The following is a 5,018-nucleotide window of genomic DNA, read 5'->3' as shown; positions in this document are numbered from 1 at the left end:
GCAAGAACAAGAGAGATTTGGAGCCCTCTAGTTCTATTCAGAGGCCTAAGAAACGGGATAGACCTGATGGGCCTGTTAAAGTGGGAGTTCCTGTTGCTCCTACTGGGATTTAGCCTTGTGGTGATTGTGGTAGGCGCTATCCGGGAGAGTGTTGGAGGAGATTATGGGTTTGTTTGTGGTGTGGGTCATTAGAGCACCAGATTAGAGAGTGTTCGCATCGTTCTGATTAGATGCACGCTTCGAGACCAGGTTTTGGTTAGCCTCAGAGGGTAGTACAACAACCACTTAGGGGCCATGGACCGGCTAGAGGGGGTAATGGTATGGGCTGAGGTCAAAGAGCACCGGGTAGAGGTGCTAATCAGACTGAGGTAAGACAGCCTGCACTAGTTTATGCTGCTCGACGCCGAGAGGACAGAGATGCCTCTGATGTGATCACGGGTACATTTTTAATTTTTGTTGCTCCATATGCTACTTTGATAAACATAGGTTCTACACACTCTTATGTAGCTAGTTCTGCTTCTAAAAACTTAGGGATTTTCATTGAGTGTACTTCTGGTGAGATTACTGTACTAAGTCTGTTAGGGCAATCTATTCGATTTAGTAGACTATATAGGAATGTTCCATTAGAGGTACAAAGGGCTATGTTTCTAGTAAATTTGATGAAGCTATCGTTTGAGGAGTTCAACTTAATTCTGGGTATAGACTGGTTAGTTGAACACCGAGTTAGTTTGGATTGCGTGACTAATAGGGTCGTTCTGAGGACCGATGATGATAAGGAAATAGTTGTGATTGGTGTGCATCGATTTTATCAGTCTAATGTGATTTTTGCTCTTGTGGCCAAGAAATTTGTTCGGAAAGGGTGTGAGGCATATTTGGCCAACATCAGTGTCTTAACTTCTAGGGACTCTTTTATCGGGGATATCAGAATAGTGAGGGAAGTTTTAGATATTTTTCCTGAGGAGTTACCGGGTTTACCTCCGAATCGGGAAGTTGAGTTCGGCATTGAGCTTTTACTGGGTACAATTCCGGTGTCCATCACTCCATACCGTATGACACTAAAGGAGCTTACAGAGTTTAAGGCTCAACTTTAAGATCTTCTGGATCGTGATTTCATCCGTCCTAGTGTGTCTCCGTGGAGGCATCGATTCTGTTTGGGAAGAAAATGGATGGTACCATGAGGATTTGCATCGACTACCGGCAGTTGAAAAAACTGATGGTGAAGAATAAGTACCCACTTCCGAGGATCGACGACTTGTTTGATCAGTTTTGTAGGGCTGTGATATTCTCAGAAATAGATCTTTGTTTTGGGTGTAATCAGCTTAGGGTTAAGGAAATTGATATTCACAAGATGGCTTTTGGGACTCGTTATAGGCACTACGAGTTCTTAGTTATGCCCTTTGGTTTGACGAATACTCTGGCTGCATTCATGGATCTGATGAACTTTGTTTTTTAGCTGTATCTGGATCAGTTTGTTGTGGTCTTCATTGATGATATCCTGACGTACTCTAAGATTGATTATGAGCAGGATGAGCATATTAGAGTAGTGCTACAGATGCTCCGAGAGAAACAACTCTATGCTAAGTTGAGTAAATGTGAGTTCTGGTTGCGAGAAGTAACTTTTCTGGGGCATGTGGTTTCTACTGAGGGGATCTGAATTGATCCTAGAAAGATTGAGGCTGTGCTTGAGTGGAAGAAGCCTAAGAACGCTTTTGAGATCTGTAGTTTTCTAGGTCTTGCGGGATATTATCAACAGTTTGTTTAGGGTTTTCACTGATTGTAGCTCCTCTGACTAAGCTTCTGCGCAAGAATGTTTCTTTTGTCTGGACTAATGCGTAACAATCAAGCTTCGAGAAGCTTAAGTCTATTCTGACTCAGGCTCCTGTTCGGATACAGCCTGAATCTAGTAAAGAGTTTGTGGTTTACAGTGATGCATCGCGCGTCGGTTTGGGATGTATACTGATGCAAGATAGTAAGCTTAAGTGGCTTATGCGTTCCGTCAGCTTAAGTTACACAAAGGGAATTATCCGATGCAAGATCTCAAGCTAGCCGCTGTGGTGTTTGCGTTAAAGATCTGGAAGCACTATTTGTATGGAGAGAGGCGTATCATATACACCGATCACAAGAGCCTCAAGTACCTCCTCACTCAGAAAGAGTTGAATCTAAGGTTGCGTGGCTGGATTGAGCTGCTCAAGGACTATGACTGTATGATAGAGTATCATCCCGGTAAGGCCAATGTGGTGGCCAATACTCTCAGTCATAGAGCCGACTTGGATTGGGCAGATTCAAGAAAAGCAGTTAGGGGATGAGTCTCTCGGTTGGCGGTTTCGTCAGGTTGAGATGACAGTACTTCTGATTTTAGACTGAATAAGGATAGGGTTCTGTGTTTCCAAGGACGAGTTTGTGTACCGAATGATTCTAATATGAGACAGTCGATTCTGAGGGAAGCGCATAGTAGCTCTTATGCTATGTATCCCAGTGGTAATAAAATGTATCGGGATCTTCATGAGCTGTACTGGTGGCCGAGTTTAAAACAAGAGGTAACGGATTTTGTTACTCATTGTCTAACGTGCCATCAAGTTAAGGCTGAGCACCAGTTGCCTTTGGGTTTGCTTCAACTTGTTAAGATTCCCTTATGGAAATAGGAACGAGTGACGATGGACTTCGTTAGTAGGTTGCCCTTGACACCCACTAAAAAGGATTTTGTTTGGGTCATCGTGGATCGATTGACCAAGTTCGCCCATTTTCTTCCTATTCGGACAGACTACTTTCTGCAAAAGTTAGCAAAGTTCTATATTTCTAAGATTGTGAGACTGCATGGGGCTCCGGTTTCGATAATATTTGATAGGGATCCTCGCTTCACTTCTTGATTCTAGAAGAAACTGCATGAAGCTCTAGGTTCGATATTGGACTTCAGTACTTCATTCCACCCTCAGACCGATGGTCAATCTGAGAGGGTGATTCAAATACTAGAGGATAAGCTTTGTAGATGTGTGATTGATATCCGAGGTAGTTGGGAGGATTTTTTGTCGTTAGCTGAGTTAGCCTACAACAATAGTTTCCAGTTTAGTATCCAGATGGCACCTTACGAGGCTCTGTATGGCTGTAAGTGTCGTACTCTGCTATTTTGGACTGAGTTGGGTGAGCAATGGGTTTTGGGTCCTGAGTTGGTTTCCGAGACTGAAAATAAGGGTAGACTAATTTGGGATAGTTTGAAGGCGATTTTTGATAGAAAAAAGTCTTATGCAGATCTGAAAAAGAGGGATATCGAGTACGCTGTGGGTGACTTCGTATTTATTAAGGTATCTTCGTGGAAGAAAGTTTTGCGGTTCAGTCATAATAGCAAGTTAAGCCCAAGGTTCATTGGGCCGTATTGGATTCTAAAGCGTGTGAAACTAGTTGCTTACCAGTTAGAGCTACCTCCAGAGTTGGATCGTATCCATGATGTGTTTCACGTCTCGATGTTAAGGCAGTATCAGTTTGATCCATCTCACATTGTCTTTGTTGAGGAGATAGAGGTTAGACTGGACTTGACATTTGAGGAGGAGCCAGTTCAGATTCTGGAACGAAATGTTAAGGTTCTGAGGAGGAAGTCCATACTATTAGTGAAGGTTCTGGGGTGGAATCATTACACCGAAGAGGCCACGTGGGAACCTAAAGACTCGATACGTCAGTAGTATCCTCATCTGTTCGGATTAGGTAAATTTCGAGGCTGAAATTTCTTTTAGGAAGTAGAGTTGTAACACCCTGAATAATTTAAGTCTGTTTTTGTCAAATCTGACAACAAAATGTGCATCTGCTTCAGTGATTAAGTGTTTTGGGTGTGTGTGTGAGGTATTGGGCTCAAGTCCCACTTTTGGCAAATTTTGTTATTTTAGACCCTAGCCCTATCCTTGGTTGGTTGGGTTGTATTTTCTTGTTAGTAAACTCTTATTAGAATGAGCCTGCTGGTTCGAGTGGTAAGGAGTTAACTTACTGAAGGTCTTGTGTTTGAATTCCTACGTAAGCGTGGGTGTTAATTTTTGCCGATTGTGGTTGATAGTGGTTCAGTGGTAGTGGGATTCTGAGTTAGTTGGGTGGTTATGGATGTGGATGTAGTGGGATTTGGTTTAAACTTTTTATTTTTTAATTGTTTTTTTCCCACAATATCTTCCTTTTTCCAGTTTCTGACTTTTTTTTCTTTGTTTTTTTTCCCAACAAAAGTTCTTTTCTTTTTCCTTGTTCTGTCAAAATTGTTCTTCCAAAATTGTGGTGATACGATTTTTGAACTCTTCGTGTGTCTGGTAAGTGAAGGTAGTGAGTTCTGTTCGAATTAAGGGTAGTTGTTTGAACTATTCCATACCAATTCTGGTCCTTTTGGTAACGTGATTCTGGGTTGTTTGGCAGCGAATTGTGAGGAATGGAATTCTTCTCCTGCAAAATCGTAGTCGGGTTTGTTCGTGAAGTTGGGTAAGTAACGATCGTTTGAATTTCACTGTTGAAGGTTTCGTTGGTTCGGTTTAATTATAGATTGAAAACTAATTTTGGGAATGTGTTCCGTATATTTGGATTGATGAAACAAGACAAAGGAATGTTAATTCTGTGTTATGTATGATTTGTAAATTAAATTGACAGGTATGTGAAGTTTTATTTTACGAACTTTGTAAGCTTTATGTAAGCTTACTCTATTTGGTATTATTCTTTGTAGATTGTCGGAGTCTTACTGTTGATTGGAACATTGTTGGAGATCACACTATCCGACAACACTTTCGATAACTATTTGTTTATTTTGGTCTAGTTATAAGTGGCACGTAATTAGGGTTTTGGTATGTTTGTGTTAATGGGTATCTTGGTGGTGAATTGTGCCATTTGAGATGTAAACATGTATGTGGTATTTTTGGTGACTTGAATTGGTAGTTTATCATTTGATGTCTAGCTTGAAAAGTTGTGATATGGTCATTTTGTTAATACTTATTAAATTTTGGTTAGGTTATGTTAGCCTTTGAAAACTTGGTTCAAATGGATAATTTTGTTATTTGGAA

The sequence above is a fragment of the Gossypium raimondii genome, chromosome 5, assembly GCF_025698545.1.
Source record: "Gossypium raimondii isolate GPD5lz chromosome 5, ASM2569854v1, whole genome shotgun sequence".
Taxonomy (NCBI): domain Eukaryota; kingdom Viridiplantae; phylum Streptophyta; class Magnoliopsida; order Malvales; family Malvaceae; genus Gossypium; species Gossypium raimondii.
Note: the sequence above shows the minus strand (reverse complement) of the source record.